The sequence below is a fragment of the Nyctereutes procyonoides genome, unplaced genomic scaffold (genome assembly GCF_905146905.1).
Source record: "Nyctereutes procyonoides isolate TBG_1078 unplaced genomic scaffold, NYPRO_anot_genome, whole genome shotgun sequence".
Classification (NCBI taxonomy): Eukaryota; Metazoa; Chordata; class Mammalia; order Carnivora; family Canidae; genus Nyctereutes; species Nyctereutes procyonoides.
Window position 1 is genome coordinate 14,719,794 of NW_026575159.1, and position 19,171 is coordinate 14,738,964.

Below are 19,171 nucleotides of genomic sequence, written 5' to 3' on the forward strand. Positions count from 1 at the left end.
CTGTCTGGCAGCGGAGGTGGGTGTGACATGGGCACAGCAGTGAACTATGGAAGCCTAAGCCATCCTCAGAGTGGGGCAGATCTCCCCTGTGAAACTGTGTCCAGAGCAGTGTTCACTGAAAAGCTCTTGTGATTTCAAGAGAAAGAACAGAGTTAATCTGGAAAGAGCTCCATGCATTATTGGAATTATTTTTAAAATAATCCCTCTCCCTTCCCAATTTACCTACACCCCATGCATCCTCAATCAGGGAGCCCTGCTGACAGTAGCAGATGCAGGGTCTCATTAGGTACCTGGACCCAGCAGGGCTGTGAAGTTGAAGGGAAATTGGCCCAGCCTCTCCAAGGAAATAAGCTAGCCTAAGGAGAAGAGAGGAATTCCAACAGTGGCTATTGTTCTGGGACAAAGGCATTCAGTCTGAGTTCAAACACAAAAGGGTCCTTCTGTCACAAAAGGGAATTTCCCAAGGAAGACTAAGTATTTCTGTGCAAGCATTTAGGGACTCAAAGGATGGAGAGCAGGACAGGAGGGCTCCTGATGAACCAAAATTAACTTTTGCAGAGGAGTTAAAATGAGCTGTTATGTGATGTTGGATAGGAAATATTTGGGTATCGTGGAAGAAGGAAAAGAAGAAAGGGTCAGAGAAGCTCAGGGTCCCCGGTGTTTGCATTGGGATTAAACACATCTCAAGAGCTTTCATAACAAAAAGATTGATGTTGAGTTCCACACTCTCCTGACATTTACCTCAACTACTAGGTATTAAATATTTACAAATCACTTGGGCTTGAATAGTGCTTCCTAATTCTTCTTCAAATTTTTGCCTTCCTCACAGAGAGGGGAGTGTTACTATCATTCCTATTTTGTTGGTCAGGAAGTGGGAGAGGAGGTCATAAACGCCAAGTGACTTATTCAAGATGGCCAAGTTAATGGAAGAGTTGGGGCTGGCATGGGTGATAAAGATGCAGCCAGGCATGAACCCATATTCCCAGAGTAACAAATCCAGTCCCAGGAAAAATCAGCTAATGAGACTAAAAGAAATTCAACAGGAAAGCAACTGCCTGCTTCCTTTCTAAAAAAATATAAATAAATAAATAAATAAATAAATAAATAAATAAATAAATAAATAAATCTATGATCTGTGCTTGCCATAGGCAAGACACTGGATTCTTCCCCCTTCCCCCTTTCCACTTTTCAAATTTTGATTCTTTAATTTTGGTCACATAAGAAGGGCTGGAAGGGGGATCCCTGGGTGGCGCAGCGGTTTGGCGCCTGCCTTTGGCCCAGGGCGCGATCCTGGAGACCCAGGATCGAGTCCCACGTCGGGCTCCCGGTGCATGGGGCCTGCTTCTCCCTCTGCCTATGTCTCTGCCTTGTCTCTGCCTCTCTCTCTCTGTATGACTATCATGGATAAATGATTAAAAAAAAAAAAAGAAGGGCTGGAAGGGAAGAGGAGTAATGTATCACTTATAAATATGGCTGAAGGGATGTCTGGATGGCTCAGTGGTTGAGCATCTGCCTCTGGCTCAGGGCCTGATCCTGGAGTCGTGGGATCGAGTCCCATATCAGGCTCCCTGCATGGAGCCTGCTTCTCCCTCTGCCTGTGTCTCTGCCTCTCTCTCTTTTTCTGTGTCTCTCATGAATAAAATAAATAAAATCTTTTAAAAATAAATAAATAAATATGGCTGAAGACAAGATGAAGTCCACAGCAGCCACGCCCTGATCATGCTTTCCATGTATGCTGAGCCATGAAACTGTCATGTCAAGAACATGGCATATGCTCTATTTTCTATTTTACACAATAAAGCATCCAAGTTCAGATTCTCTATCACCTCTACATCTTTCTTGTATAGAGTGATCCCTCAACGAGGCATCACCCATTTCCTTTGCTGGGTTTTGCAGTCAGACGATAATAATGACTAATAGTTATAGAGCATTTAGATGCACCAGACACATTATCAACACATCAAATCTATTTACTCAATCTTCATGGCAACATTATGAAGTGGTTACAATTATTACTACCATTTTACAGATGTAGAAATGGGGGCTCTGCATCCTTTTCATTCATGCCAGCCCCAACTCTTCCATTAACTTGGCCATCTTGAATAAGTCACTTGGCATTTAGGACCCCCTCCCCCACCTCCTAACCAACAAAATAGGAAGGATAGCAACACTCCCCTCTCTGTGAGGAAGGCAAAATTTTGAAGAAGAATTAGGAGCACTATTCAAGCCCAAGTGATTTGTAAGGCTGATTACACCACAGGTAGTCAGCGACAGAGCAAGGACTTGAATCCACAGCTCAAGCTCATTGTTTTTTTAAGATTTTATTTATTTATTCATGAGAGACACAGAGAGAGAAGCACAGACATAGAGGGAGAAGAAGCCTCCCTGTGGGGAGCCTAATGTGGGACCCAATCCTAGGACCCTAGGATCACCACCTGAGCTAAAGGCAGACGCTCAACCACTGAGCTACCCAGGTGCCCCCACAGCTCAAGCTGTTAATCACTTAGGCACACTAACATTCTCTCAGCTTCTGTCCATGCCCTTATGTCAAGCCATGAGTTTGCACACAAGGATGCGTGTTCTTGGTGTTCAACGTATCCACTTCCACTTCTTATAGCTCTTTTTCTCTTAGATGAGGCATTTCATCACATGATCATATCCCAGATGTATATACATATGTATGACCAAGTCTTGATGGCAACTATTGAATGATTTTGTTTCTTTGAATTAAAAATCTCTAGGTAACTGATTTATGTTTTCTGCATTGGTACTCAGATATACATGATTAAAACTGTAACCATATAATGTGGTATTTTACCCCCTTCTGATTTTTAAAAATGTGAATCTGAGCATTTTCCCCATTTTTACCTTTCTTTTTTATTTTTAAAGATTTATTTATTCATGAGACACACACACACACACACACACACACACACACACACACACAGAGGCAGAGACATAGGCAGAGGGAGAGGCAGGCTCTTCGCAGGAGCTCGATCTGGGACTTGATCCCGGATCCCAGGATCATGACCTGAGCCAAAGGCAGACACCCAACAACCACTGAGCCACCCAGCGGTCCCCCCCCCCCTTTTTTTGGATTTATTTATTTACTCTTATATAAAGAGTCTACAAGCTATATAGCCCATGGGCCAGTCTGGCTCTTGGCTTGCATTTGTAGAGCCTGTATGCTAAAAATAGTTTGTTTTGTTTTGTTTTGTTTTTAAGGTTGTAAAATAGCATAGAAAGAAGAGGAGGAGGAGGAGGGGAAGAAGGAGAAAAAGGAAAAAGGAGGAAGAAGGACAAGTGTGTATTAAAAAGCATATGTGACCTACAATGCCTAGAACATTTACCCTTTGGCCCTGTATAGAAAAAAACTGCTGATCTCATATTTTATATAACTCTAGGATTTGCCTGAAAAATGTATTTTCTTTTTCTCTAGGTATTTTGTTCTGTCCATTGCCATGATCAAATATCTCTTCACCTGATCAGCTCATATCTGAAAAAATAAATCAAAACAAGATCATACGTATGATGGTGGCAATAAATAGTAGTGTGCTGGAGTTGGCTTGCATAACAGATCATGTGCATATCTTCCCAAGTAAGTATTGATGACTTCATCTTGGTACCTGGCAACAAGCACAGTGGGAGTGTTTACACCATGGAAATTGGCAAACACTGCCACCTCTAACCTAACTATATGGGAGAAAAATACATCATAGTAACTCCTCATTCTTCAAAACTATCCTAGGGTCAAGATTAAAGTTGGGTATGTGTAGGAGATACATATAAAGACTGACTTTTATAAAATATGTTGAGAGGGACGCCTGGGTGGCTTAGTGGTTGAGCATCTGCCTTTGGCTCAGGGTGTGATCCTGGGGTCCTGGGATCAAGTTCCACATTGGGCTTCCTGCATGGAGCCTGCTTCTCCCTCTGCCTGTGTCTCTGCCTTTCTCTCTCTCTCTGTCTCTCATGAAAATTTTAAAAATAAATAAATAAAAATAAAATAAAAAATGTTGAGAAAGTAAGAGTTTACTTTTTAAAAATAGATTTTATTTATTTATTTGAGAGAGAAAGCATGCATGCAAGCATGAGCAGGGGGAGAGGGAAAAGCAGACTCCCCTTTGAACGCAGAGCCCAATGCGTTCCCAGGACCCTGAGGTCACAACCTGAGCTGAAGGCATACTTTTAATCGACTGAACCACCCAGGGGTCCAGATAAAGTAAGGGTTTAACTCAAGAGTCACAAACCCAAATATCCACAGGGGCTGGGCAGATAGAATATACACCTGAATGGGTGTATAAAAAAACAATTGGAGATAACAAGTCTGTGCAAATAAGAGAACAAAATCAAAGACATTCAAATTTTTAAAAAAGAGAAGAAGAAGAAGAAGAAAAGAAAAGCAAGTCCTTTGTCAGTCAAGCTTTAAAACACTGCCTGATAATTTATGGCCAATGGCTTAAAGAAAACATTTTTAAGGCAGAAATCTGTGCCTTTAAAAACATTCTTCTGCCTCTCCTGGGCATTGTGCTGTGTTGGTTTGAAAAGCAATAAAAAGGATTTTCATGAAATATAAGGAAAAGTGTACTGATGCAGGATTATTGAGTAAGGGATGAATTACTGAGACAGGTAACTGGCTCACCAGTCCTGGAGGATGTTTTCGATAGCATCACATTCATCTGAGGTCATTTATTTTTCTACAGAAGGTGGAGAGATTCATTGATAGGATGCCCCTAAGCATCCTGCCCCAGCTGTAGGAGTAGAAGCTTCCTCCTACTTTTGGGGTAGAAGTTCTCCCCTTTTTTGGACATTTGTTAACTCTCTCAAAACATATGGGTGGCACTTCATTAGGTTGTTCCATTCAGGAGCTTTAAATGATCACAGACTGGAATCATAGATCTGCCTCTCAGAGGAAGAAATTTCCTTCCTCTTTCTGGAAATTATCAGACTGATAGATTTTTGTTGTTGTTGTTGCTGTTGTTGTTGTTGCTGTTGCTTTTGATGGGGAATCTCATATACATGTCAGAGAAGGCCCCAAACACAGCATGTATTTCTCAAAACTAAGCCAGGGCTCTCCAGTGGCTCTTGCAAGAGGAAGGGAGGAGTGAGAGGACAAGTAAAATCAATAGTGACTCCAGCGATCAGACTTATGGCAACTCTCAATTCAGGTTTTTAATAATGACTGGGAAGAGAGAAAGTATATAGATTTCTAAGTGTGCAAAAATGAGACATTCCAAAGAAATGTAAAGTGAGGTAGAGGTAAACTACAGGAAGCTCTCTTGCTGCCCTGCAGAGGGACACCATAGGAAGGGCTGCCCCTTCCATGAAGATGAATGCAAAAAAAATGCATTTAGGGAAAGATGACACCTACAGAAAAAGAGTATGAACCACCCTTGCAGTCACAGAAAAGCATGGAGGAAGCAAGGATGCTGTATTCTAAAGATACCATCGAAGGTGGGCAAACAATTCTGCATAGGAAAGTCTGTTTTGTTCTTTTTGTCCTCCATCGACATTGCATCTATTATGTGTTAGGATCAGGAAATACTGTAACTAAAGTGGTTTAAAATCAAATGACTAAAAAGCCTTTTGCATGTTTGCTTTTACAATTGCTGTGGGCTGAATATTCGTGTTCCCCCCACACCAAAATTCCCATTTCGAAATCTTAATCCCCAGGGTGATGATTTTAGGAGATGGGGCCTCTGGGAGGTGCTGCTTCTTCATAAATGAGATTAGCGCTCTAATCAACGAGGCCCAAGACATAGAACTGTTGAAATCACTGGGAGGTGCTGCTTCTTCATAAATGAGATTGGCGCTCTAAAAAAAGAGGCCCAAGATATAGAATTGCTGAAATCACTATATGGAATTCCTGAAACTAATACAACACTGTATGTTAACTCTACTGGAATTAAACTTTTTTAGAATGACAAAAACAGAAAATAAAAAAATAAAAATAAAGGAGGCCCAGAAAAGCTCCCTTGCCCCTTTTGCCGTGTGAGGACATAGTGAAAGTACAGCTGTGTATGAACCAGGATGTGGGCTCTCACCAGACATTAGAATGTGCCAGCATTTTGATCTGGGACTTCCCACCACTGCAAGAAATGAATATTTATTGTTTATAAGCCACCCAGTTTATAGTTTTTTCTTATAGCAGCCTGAACAGACCAAGAGAACAATCAATAGTCACTTATCAGGAAACTGGAGACCATTAGGTATATGCATAACCATGTGACAGAGTCACTGTTGAACCAGAGCGAAAGCTCACTACATGCTAATGGTGGGGGCTGCCATTTGGTTCTAAAATTTAAGGCAAAAGTCCTGAAGGATGAGAAATTTCTCAATGTTTTCTACATGGCACCATATGTGCAAACTTTTAATGTAATTCTTGTGTACATTCAAGTCAACAGAACTCCTAAAGAAAAGGTCAAAAAGTTCTACAAGCAGATGTTAGGACAATAGAGCCATTCTGCCTTTAGGATAACAAACTCGAGCTGTTCATGGAAGACGGGTACAGTATCAAGTGTTCTCACTTGCCTGCTGGGTATCTGGTCGTTCCACTAACATAACCCAAAATGCAAATTAAAAGACCTGCTTTTTCTCTTATGAATATTAAGGAAGGTGTGGAGTTGGCCACTTGGCCCCGAGCCCTTGGGTTCTCAGTGATTGCATTATGGAAACAGAAATTCTTCTTTCTGGATCTTTCTGTTCAAATGTACTGCAAGGAAACCTCTGATTTGGGAGGCCTGGGTAGCTCAGTGGTTGAGCGTCTGCCTTCAGCTCAGGTTGTGATCCTGGAGTCCTGGGATCGAGTCCCACATCAGGCTTCCTGCATGGAGCCTATTTCTCCCTCTGCCTATGTCTCTGCCTCTCTCTCTGTGTGTCTCTCATGAATAAATAAATAAATTTTTTTTTTAAAAAAAAGGAAACCTCTGATTTATAGGAACAGAGTATGTGAGGGCAATCCCAATGAGGCTTAATCTTCAAAAGACACAGATCTTAAAATGACACCGAGGATCTGACTGTGTTTCATTATCACTCAGAGTCTAGAAACTGCAAATAACACAGAGGTAATTATGAAAATATACGTGACACGGTTTCCTTGGCTTCTCGATCAATGTTCTGATACCTGGCCAGCATCACTGTAGGTAACTGATGGCTGTAAATGCAAGCTGGAGTAACCAGACCATATTAGGAGAAAGCTGAGTGAAGGGTCACACACAGGTCTGTGTTTACAGGGCTGTGCATCCGCGGAGGAAGTCACACATCTCATGGAGCCTGATTTGCAGCAAAGGTGCAATTAGTGATTCTCCATCTCCTGATAAACTGAGACCCTCTTGGAATCTCTGAATACAGCATTAAATTAACAGCAAGTTGTCCAGCGAATGAGGCACATTGAGAGGGGCAGGACTCCTGTGAGTTTTGTGGGTGTCAGCATTACTATGTTGGCAGGTGGTACTGAAATTGCTAGAATCTTTGTTTTAGTTTGTATATCTCAGACCAGGGCACAGGGCACAGGGCAATAGTACTGTTGTTATACCACAGGGCCCAATGAAAGAAACATCGGGCTTTCTTTCTTTTCTTTTCTTTCTTTCTTTCTTTCTTTCTTTCTTTCTTTCTTTCTTTCTTTCTTTCTTTCTTTTTTTTTTTGTCAGGAAATCCTTCCTACAAAAAGGTAATGTGCCAGGGAAATTCATGTCTTTGCTTCCATTTATTTCCAGATTTATTAGGAAGAGAAGCTGATTAAATCAGCCTTGAAAGAAGGTTCATCTACTTCTCTCACACTAAAAATTTGCTAGTATTTCTCATTTCCCTCTAAAAGCAGACAGATCCATTTAAGCAAAGATCAATGTTAATGCAATTCCCTGAACTAGAAAGATGTACAGGTTCCTAGAGCTACACAAGGAGATGATCATGAACTGTCACTTGTCTTGGTCCTTCTTCCAGCCTGCGGGCCGACTCTCCTGGAGAAGAAGGATCATCTCACTCATTCAGATACAAAACAACTTTTCAGTTACTCTTAATATGTTTGATATGGCATTAATTCCATTGTTTATCAGTAAATAGAATGTACTGCTATAATTGCAGAGGGCTCAATGGGTTTAACGTTTTCCTTTTATTTTAATCTTATTACTATTTTTTAAAATGTTGGTGGAGTTTTTCCTGAAACCAAACCCTAATAGATGCTACATATAGATTAATCTGGAACATATAAAGGCAGTTTAATCATGAGTATATGCAGAGCTTTCAGCCACTTTTATCAATTTACCCTAAGAAAATTATTAAGAGTTGAATAAAGATTTAGTATGTCAACATGGATACTTTGTAGTAGGTAAGTAGAAAGCAACGTATATAGCCAACAACTATTTTATATTCATTCCTTCCAGATGTACTCTAAAGCAATGAAGAATAATCATGAATTTTTTTTTTTTCCTCTTCTCTCCCGCCCTCCTCCCCACCTTTTCTTCTTCTTCCTTCCTTCCTTCCTTCCTTCCTTCCTTCCTTCCTTCCTTCCTTCCTTCCTTCCTTCCTTTCTTCCTTCCTTTCCTTTCCTCCTTTCCTTTCCTTTCCTTTCCTTTCCTTTCCTTTCCTTTCCTTTGCTTTGCGTTTTCTTTCTTTTTTCCCAATAAAGATGTCCGTGGTGGTATATTTTAAAGTAAAAAAGGCAGGTGACAATACAGAATATATAGTGTGGCCCTATCCTTGCTTTAAAAATATATATCAGCATATCCATGCTCCCATAGGTACTTATACAAACAAAATAACCTAGAAAAACATACCGATTTTTTTTTAATTTTTATTTATTTATGATAGGCACACAGTGAGAGAGAGAGAGGCAGAGACAAAGGCAGAGAGAGAAGCAGGCTCCATGCACCGGGAGCCCGACGTGGGATTCAATCCCGGGTCTCCAGGATCGCGCCCTGGGCCAAAGGCAGGCGCCAAACCACTGCGCCACCCAGGGATCCCAACATACCGATTTTTTAAACGTAGTTGTTTCTGTGTGGAGAGACAAAAAGTGATTATTTTTCCCTCTTCTTCCCTCTATTTTTTTCCCCACAAGAAATACATTTTATACGTTATTAGGCATTTTCTGTTGAATGAGATGTTGAAAGGACTTGTTTGCCAGAATTTTAACTACTGGATGCTTGCAAAAGAATACCTGTTCACTTCGCTAAGTCACCCAAACCTTGCACTCCCTTCTCCTTGGCAATCCAGTGGCCTTCTCTTAGAGAAGTTACACTCTGACTCTATTCAAACAAGCTCTGTCTGTTGTAGCAACAGCTGACATCCTGTCCCATTCCCCTGAACATGAAGACTCCTGCATTCTCTGTATTTAGATCAGGGAGTTGTTTGTTTGGGAGTGGGTTTTTCCTCCCTCTCCTTTTTAACTTGCTCTAAAAATATATGCACAGAAATAAAGATGACGGAACACAAAAAATTCGGTCCTCATCCTTCCGTGGTCTGGGAATTGTGGTCTGGAAATTCAACACAAAGGATTTGTTTTCTGAAGCATCTGGCATACGCAGGAATCGTGAAGACCAGAGAGGAAGGGGGATGGTGAAGTGATTTGCTGTCTGGGAAAGCCAAATTCGTGCATCAGGAGGCCACAGGATGGCTCTGGAACCGCCCAGGGAAGGAAAAACAGTTTCTTGAATTTACTGTGTAACTTCAAGGCAGAGAATTCCAAAGAAAAATCAAAGACGAAAATTTCTTCCACGGATCCTGTTATTAATACTTTGGTGCCCAGCAATAGACTAGAATGGCACTAAAGACCTAGCTTGTGATGCCTGGGTGGCTCAGTAGTTGAGCATCTGCCTTTGGCTTGGGTCATGATCCTGGGGTCCAGGGATCAAGTCTTTTATCAGGCTCCCTGGAGGGAGCCTGTTTCTCCCTCTGCCTATGTCTCTGCCTCTCTCTCTCTCTCTCTCTCTCTCTCCGTCTCTCACTAATAAATAAAATTTTTAAAAATAAATAAATAAAGACAGACAGACCTAGGTTTGTTTCACTGCCTTCTGGTTTTACGGAGCATGGTGTGGGGACAACAGCCTCAGGCATCTGAGTCCCCAGCCACGTAACTTCACAGCTGCAGGACCCCAAGTGAGGCATTTACGCCTATCTCTCTGCGCTTATATTTTCCTTTTCTAAAAATATTAGAAATAATATTCCCAACCTTGTACTGACTTTGTAATTGTTAGTAATTATATATGTAGTGGGTAGTACAGTATTTTGCACCCAAAAGGAAAATAGTAAAGGCTAGCTATTACTAATAAGATAAATGTAAGTAATAAAAATATTATTATTTCTAACATTGGTTATAATACAATCTTCTAGTTTGCTTGATTTTTTTTTTTTAAACTCTGAATCAAGGGAATGCCTGAAAAAAATTTAGAGGACAGCATTCCAGGGGCTAGTCAAGGAGGTCTGGGTCAGAGCTTATATCTAGCAAGTACTTCCAATGATCTGTTCTCCCCAACTTTTTAAATTAGCTGCTAGGACAAACCTCCAACAGCCCCATGATTGCAGGAGGAAGTAAGAGAGATAGCATAAGCATTCTCTTTCTTCCATGCATAGTTGCAGAATCTAGTTGCATCTGAGGCTTAAGTCTTAAATTACTCCTTTCATTGTCTGCTATTAGTTGACCAGACTGCTAACTGAGAAGCCAAATCTTTTTTTTTTCTTTAAGACTACTTAAATTTATCGATCTTTCCATGTCAAGAGTTGGATCAATATTCTCTACATAAACCACTACGTTCCTTCTGTTTATCTACCAAGTACATTTTATTCTACTTCTCTGGCAGTATCTTGTGGTTGTCTGAGAGCTGTGAAGAGGCCCTCTCTTTTGCTTGATGGCTTAGTATTTTGGTTGTTCTGAAAGTCTTACGAAAATATGTTGATATAGGTTTGTAAAGAAGATAACTGAAACAGACTGAGGGGAAATTGGGAACCAAATATCTTTCTCATCTTTATATTGCCACTGAAAGCCGAGAGGTGGCTTACCAGCTGCCACGCGTGCCATTGGCTTGAAATAGCATGGAGAGGTCTGTGCTGGCCTCAGGATCCCTGTCTGCCAAGTGCCTACTTGTGAACTTGGAGAACTCATTTGTCTAGGTTCTATTTCCTCTTTAGATGAACAGACTGGCCAAATCCTTGTATGAAAGCCATTAAATGAAAAAAAAATTAAAAAAACGACAACAGTAACAAAAAAGAAAGCCATCAAATGGTTCTAAGTTTTAAAGTTTTTACTTTGTAAATCTCCAGCAATCACGGGATGTGAACAGAAACCTCCACTTTCAGTTTTTCAAATAAATCATTCATAGACCTGATGATTTTCATTATTAAGAAGTATTAAGAAATCTCATGTGATCTTTCCAGGTCAAACTTCTCTACCAGAGACAAATTATTCCATTACTTAGGGTAATAATTCTTCCTTCTTTCTTTCCCTTCTTCCTCCCTCCCTTCTCCTTTTTCTTCCTTCTTTTATTCTTTCCTTCCCTTCTTCCATCCCTTCCTTTCTCCTTCATTTATGTATTTATTAAAATGCATCCCATAGGGACCCCTGGGTGGTTCAGAAGTTGAGCCTCTGCCTTTGGCTCAGGTCATGATCCTGGGGTCCTGGGATTGAGTTCCACAACGGGCTCCCTGCAGGGATCTTGCTTCTCCCTCTGCCTATGTCTCTGCCTCTCTTTCTGTGTCTCTCATGAACAAATAAATAAAATCTTTAAAGTAAAATAAAATAAAATAAAATAAAATAAAATAAAATACACCCCAGAAAGTCAGAGACTGCTCTATCCCTAGCACCTAAAACAAAACTAGGCACAGAATGAGCCTCATTATTTGTTATTTGAATGAAAATATAAACAAGGTCCCTTTGCTCACAGAGCCACAATGTCATTACTCCTCAGTAATAACATGGCAGCAATTATTACTATACCACAGTATTACTACCATGCAAAGCAATTGTTTTTGGTCATTATTTTACAACTGTAACTCCACAGTGACAATGCTGTTGATACAGTGCAGTAGTCACTGTGCCACCTGCTTGGGGTTGGGGTAGGTGACCCAATAGGCAGGATAGATGCAACTTGCCCTTGTTTTCTCAGAGCTTACAGTTGAGAGATGGTGAGAACCACTGAGCAGATAATTATACAAGTAATAAAACTGTTATATGTTCCAGGGTGGAGATGCATAAGGACGTTCTGAGAACATATACAGGGAGACCTAATCTTGTGGGGGGGAGGAGGGAGTAGAGAATGGGGCCAGGTCAGGGTAAGGTGCCCTGAGTTAGTGACAATTACGCTGCAATCTAAAGGGTGGGCCAAAGCTTGTCAAAGGGAAATTAAGATCTAGGCAAGGAGGCAGCATGTGGGAAGCCCTGAGGTGAGAAGCAGCACATCTGGGAACTGCTGAGAGCCTTGTAAGGAATGCAGTCAACAGAACAGAATAAAGATGGCGAGGAGTGGAAATTGAGGAATATTTAGAAGGTGGAACTGGCAGGGCTTGATAAATTCATGAAGGGATAGAGACAGAAGACTCAAGGAATGCCTCAGGATTCTGGCCTTAGTAACTAAGTGGCTTTATCTTTAACTCATTTTTAGAATTTTAATTCATCGTCTTAGTGTCTTTGGGGAGAGGGTGTTGCAGAGAGAAAGATGCTATAAATGTGCACCAATTCCTTAGCTTGCCCAGCAAAGCCCCACAATAGTCTGATCTTTCCTTCTCTCTCCCATCCCTTCCCCAACACTATGCTTCAGGCAAAAGTTCCCAGTTCCCAGGCATTTGCTTGCTTTTCCTTTTCAGATCTCCTCTGTAGGGGAAAATCCATCCACCATTTTCCATGTAATTAACATTTTAGCTTGTAACAACACCAGTAGTCACTTCCTCTCTGACACCTCTCAAAATAGGACTGACACCTTCCTTCTTCATTCCCTCCTGCACTTCAAAGCAGCAAACTTTCAACTTAAACGCTAGACAGGCAAAGAGGTATATTTGCAAAAGAGGGTCACCTGTGTATAAATGAACCTGGCTGTATTGTACATCGGGTGGGGCTGGGGAAGATGTGTCTAATCAGAGACAGTCTGTCCTACCTAAAAGGCTATTCAGCTTCAACTAGTCATTACAATGGGAATTTGGGCTAATGTTAGTAGATCTGAGCTCTTCAAAAGCAGCTCAAAATCAAAGGTGTGTGTGTGTGTGTGTGTGTGTGTGTGTGTATGATCTCTCAATTTTTCAATATTGACAAAAGAACACTTACTTTTTAAACTCTGAGCAGGCCATTATAATATGCCAGTTTGTAACTTCTGCTCTTCAGATTTCATCTTCATTTTGCTTCTTTTTCTCATCTCTTCTAATCATCTTTATCATGTTTATTCATCTCATAGGTCTACACATAAGCTTCTTAAAGGCAAACAGTATGGTATATTCATTCACTACTGCATCCTACGGCAGCATCCCAAGCCTCTGGATGCCCAGGGTGGGACAAACATTGTGTCTGGCACATACCAGGGGCTGAACAACTACTGTGAATTAATGCATTTATACAGTTAATCAATCCATAGAGATTGCTAAGTGTCTGCAACGAGAAACAACTTGGTGGGCTCCCAACTGCCCCCAACACCAACTGAAACTCTTTCATTAGTGATTTATTTGTTGATCTGGTTTCCCTTGGTGTCACCCTCTGCAGGTAACCCACAAGGTGCTTATCATTCCTTGACCAAAATCAAATCCATCTTTTCGTGTTTCTTCTCTCTTAAATCACGGTCCTCGAATGCCAGTCACTGCTCTGACTTTTGATAATGTTGCCAATACAGTTTGTAAAGCATGCTCTGACCCTTAGAGGAAAGAAGCTGCAGAAAAGGGAACTGATTATAAAATAATTGAATACACCAAGGTGTATCTGGCCTTCTGTTTAAACAGAATTGACTCACGAAGGGTCACGAATGCTCATTTGTTCAGAGAAGAAGGATGCTGAGAGATAAGGATGAGAAGCAGAAGGGACATTTCCATCTGTCATGAGACGTCAGGCAGAAAATGAAGAGCTGGCTTCTATTTTACAAGCAGAACCAGCTTGATGCATAAGCAAAGGGAGCTGTGATTTAAGAATGTGTAAAGGCTTCTGGTAAATTGAAAAGAACCTTGCCCCCTCCCTGCAGCCAGACCTCTGACCCAAACTACAATTCAGGCATCCCAAATGCACAGAATCAACTAGTTCCTTCAACATTACAACGGTGTTTCCTAAGGAAAGGATTCCTCGTCTAGGGTTAAGGGATTCCATCTAATGACAAACCAATGATCACCCACAGCAGCTTTGGAGAACAAAAGAAGGAAGGACAGTCACAGAATGGAGACGTTCTGCTGGAGGGGAGAAAAGTGAGACGGCATATAAGCAGAAGGTCAAGTGAGGGCCCGAAGTTATCTCAGGGTAAGGAACAGTGGGAGTAAATGTGAAAAGACAAACTGAATTTTGATGAAATTTGATAGGCTGTGAATGTATTGTCCACATTAACAGGACACCTGAAAAACCACTTGAGGGTAGTATCACTAACAAAAGAATTTTAGACATGACACATTGGCAGAGGACGTATTTTGGGACAGGAGGGTTTTATGAAGCCCTTCAAGTGACTCCTTACATGTGTTTATTTCCACTTTTTAATAAAACTCTTTCAGATAGCCATACAAAGTACATCTTAAAAGTTAGGCTTTGTATGTAAGAGGTCTGTCCCCACAACTGTGTCTCTACCTGCAGAGGTGAAAATGCTATTCTTGGCACTGGAAGAAAATGTCTGGTCTTACAGCTGGCCCCATTTTTCCTTTTCCCTCATGCATCTGGCTCATGATTAAAGCTTTATTCCCTTGTACGCCAATAGAATATTTTATTAAAAATAAAAACAAGTTCTCAACCTAGCAGTTCAATTAGTTCTTAGCTATATCATCCCGAGCTACCTACTTAAATTCTGTAAGCTTCTATTCCTTTTTCTATAACATGAGGATAATAAGAGTATGAGGATTAAAAGAAATATCAGGTTAAGGGTCTAGTTCAGTGTCTGCTCACAATGGTGCCCAATAAATGTCAGCAATTATAATCTGGTAGCTTTTCCCACCCATTCTCATTTATTCATCTTGTTCTGGCTTAAAGCAGTTAACCACAAATGGGGCAATGCAGCACACTGCTCACCGTGTCACTTAACATGTTCTAGGGAATATTGGCATTATAATCTGCTACCTATTATTGGTGACAATCTCATTTGCTCTTGCCTACAAACCTCCCTGAAACACTACCTCATGTATTTGTCTCATTAAAAACAACACACAAAGTAAGAAAAAAAGAACATCAAATTTAAAAAGATAATTAACAAAAGCCATGCCTAGTAGAAGGGCAGGTTTACTTGGTTCATTAGACAAAAAGGTAATGAAAAATCCAATTTGATCTCAGGTCAGGCTACTTGGTTAAGTTAAAGTTCCTAGAAACACTGGGGTTAGCAAAAAGCAAACACATATGTATATATTATATATTATTTTAAATAAATGTTATATAATTAATATACATACATATATGTATCTATAAAATATATTAATTTTATATTTTTAAAATATATTGATTTATATATCATTTATATAAGTATACATATAAGCATATAAATATATAACATAAATTTTATATATTATATATAATATATAAATGTAAAAATATTTATATTATATATATATATAAAATTTAAAAATCACATCTCTGAGATGGAAGGAAGTTGTAACAAGTGATTGAGCTAGAATTCAGACCCAGGTTAATCTAATTCCAAGACCTATGCTCTTAAGAGCAATGGTATACTATCTCTATGGCTCATTATATTTCAGAGATGCTGTCAAAGAGATCCCTAAATTAGGAGATATTCTGGACTAGATAACCTTCCACTTCCCAATCCTCCAAATGGTTAAGATTCCAGAATCCATGATGAACTTATCTAAAATAGTCATTCCCTCCCCTCTCCCCAACCCCAGTATCATTTTCTCTTTTCTTTCTTTGCTTTAGTTTTCAAAATAATACTTAATGCACCCAGCATCAAAGTATCTCTATGTGTGTTTGTTTTGTTTCTTTCATTCAAATGTAAACTCCATGAGGCCAGGAACTTGATATTATTCATATCTGCATCTCTAGTACTGGAATAGAACAATAAGAATAGATGAGAACAAATATTATAATTTATTCAATGGATGGATGGATGGATATGGATGGATGGATGCATAAGGTGGACAGATTTATTTTGGTGCAGGACACCCACTTGGGTAATGATGTGGGAAAATTTCAGAGGGTGCTTATATTCACAAGGCAGGCTTTGGGAACCTTATCTGAATGGGCAGAAGATGATTATAAGAGGGTAAAAGGAGTTAAAGCTGGAGAAGTAGGCTAGAGCCAACACATGGAGAGCCACAAATGCAAGATACCTCATAAAAGTAATAACATGAAAACCATCTTTCTTCGGTTGGGTTGAACAAGTTGGGCTGGCACTTGCAGTAAAGCCCAGGAAAGAATCATTTCTACCTTTAGGGTCTATAGTAGCTGACTTAGATGGAAATCACATTCTGTCCAATTCCCTAGCTTGAGGTAATGGAGCTTTTATTTTCCTCAAGACAATTAGCTTAGGACCTGAGATAGAAAGCAAAGAGAAAATCAACTGCTATATTCCCTGTGGCACAGAGATTAAAATCTAAGGCCTGAGGGATAAAGAAATTTAAGTTCCAAGGTCCAATTTTTGCCTGCCTGTACAGTTCAGTCACATCTTTAAGTTGTCTTTTCTACATAGGAGGAATCTAAGTTGTCTTTTCTATATAGGAGGAATCTCATCTTTTGCTCCATGGCACAGGATGGAATATGAGGTCTCTAACTACATATCCCTTTCCTATGAGATGTCAGAATTGACAGTAACCATGGCCACAGTTTATTGGTGCTTTCTCAAATGCCTGGCTTTGGGCTGGGGACAAGGTGGGTAGGTATTCATTAGTCCATAATCCTCTAACAACATTGCAAAATGCTAATTTTCAATTTCTCAAGGTCACACTTTCACTCAGTGGGGAAAGATGGACTCAAAACAGATCTATCAGGTCCCCAAACCTGTTTTCTACTGAAAGGACCACATTCCTACATGATATTGGGTAATAGGTTCTCAGCTGCCAAGGCCAGTGAGCAATGATTAAGGGGAATTGTGGGGATGGGAGCAGGGTGAGGTACAATGGCAGGGTGATGAGGAGGCTGAAGAAAAAGAGTGAGTGGGAAGGAGTCCAAGAAGATCCTGCAGGAGCTCAAAAGAAGAGTGAAGAGGAACTCAGAGACAGGATACCTGGGCCAGGAGACTGCTGAATCAGACCAAGTGGCCAGATGTGACAGCTGTATTTAAGTATTTGAAAGGTCACAAAGAATAAAGAACTAATTCATTTTGTGTTTCAAAGGAGGGTAAAATTAAGAAGTAGAGCAACCAGATTTTTATTCATGAAAGCACTCCAAATCCCCCAAGATGTTTCTAATGTCCATTTCTAGTTTCCTTGGCCTAATCCTCTTCCCTTCATCTATGAAAAGCTCTCCCATATTCCAACCACAACATGGGGGCGTCCTTCCTTCCTGGCCACTGTGACCTGCAGAGGTATAGATGCTCGATGGAAGTTAAGTGATCCAGGTCTCTCCTCCGCACAGGGAACAAAGGAAATGGAAAGAACAAATATCAAACTCTTTATAATCGTGAAGCAGGATGTGTATGGGAGTTTGGGAAGTTACTCCAGGGGCTGAGTGTTCTGCTAAGTGGGGAAAGCCAATCTGAAAGAATGAAGAAGAGCAGAGAAAATCCCAGATGAAGAGAGGGAAGGAGGATTGTAAAGAAGGCAGGGAGAGGGCTGGAGACACTGAAATTGACTGATTTGTAGTATTCAAACCTCCATTCTGCTCACCCCTGAAACCTACCCTTCCCAAGTTTTGTCAAGAGGGCTAAAGAATGTTGATTTTTTTTCCAAACTAGTTTGAGTTGGATTCTGCACTTGCAACCACAAGAACCCTAGCATAATCATTAGTGAACCCCAATGCACATAGGTTGAGATGGGGGCATGAGTTATCCACCTCTGGACATATTTAAGGAAGAATATAAGACATAGTTCTCAATTAAGGTGATCTCTGCACACTGATTTGGTACTCCTCCGAAGCCTAAATTCTAGGAGAGCTGCAAGATGGTCAAGAACATGCCCTTCATTTGTGCCTCCGTCACTTCTGCATGGGTCATTTGCTTCATTATCTCCAACCCCATTAACAACTGAGAGAATGTGGCAATGGCCCACTTACAAGACCTCCTGGGGAGATTGCACAATCACTCTGGTAAAAAAAAAAAAATACAAGAGGGAGGCAAGAGAATTTACCTTTGTTTCCATGCCAAACCATGGCACAGTGTGCAACTCTTCTTAGGTCCCTTAGAGAACTGAACATGGCACAGTGTGCTACCAGGGTTACAGTTGGAGGACAGCCAGACAGACTCACAGCTACTACTCAATTGCAAACCTTAATGCTATGGCCTCCAAAGGGGGCTCAAGAGGCTAGTGTGGTCACCTCACTTTCCTCAGGGAAGTTGTCTTTAATGAATAAGGGAATCTAGACTGTGTATCTACTTGTTGCCTGCACCCATCTTATTCTTTAAGGCCAGCACAGACCCTCCTCAGCATCAACCCACTTAAGATGAGGAAGTATTTCTGATGTCTTACAGCTGTTGTACATAACAATAAGGAATGAAGGAGTTTATAACCAGTTGTGGCCAAGAGTTCTCGAGTTCCTATTCTTGATGGAGATCATAATAGACCCACCCAGTATTAGAGAATACACACAAGCTCAAACAGTTTGTGGCTTAGCCTCTTTTCTACATGAAACCCAAAGCAGGGTTCAGAGGACAGAGTGGGTGGAGACACGACCAACAGAGTTAAGACCAACCTAAAACTATTCAAGCATTTCTACCTGTTTATGAATACTTAGAAGTTTTCCCTGGCCATTAGTCATGACTTCTTGAGATGAGATTGGCGGTCTGCTTTGAATCCTTGTTTCACAAATGAGCCCACCTCCTCCCCAAAGTGGGAGTCACTTCTTGATACCTTAAGAATTAAAAATCACATTGAACATAGTGATGCATATTCAGAAGAGGCTTTATAATACTGAGGGACC

At 40.6% G+C, this 19,171-nt stretch overlaps 1 protein-coding gene and 1 long non-coding RNA gene across 3 annotated transcripts in view; one reads left to right on the top strand and one right to left on the bottom strand.

The window, feature by feature from the left end:
- Positions 1-19,171, bottom strand: part of SNTB1 (syntrophin beta 1) — a 234,257-nt gene that overhangs the window by 172,152 nt on the left and 42,934 nt on the right. The window lies entirely within an intron of this gene.
- Positions 3,453-19,171, top strand: part of LOC129502417 (uncharacterized) — a 42,249-nt gene continuing 26,530 nt past the window's right edge. The window contains exon 1 of the long non-coding RNA XR_008662964.1: positions 3,453-3,598. This is a non-coding gene — a long non-coding RNA (uncharacterized LOC129502417). The remainder of the gene's footprint in view (positions 3,599-19,171) is intronic.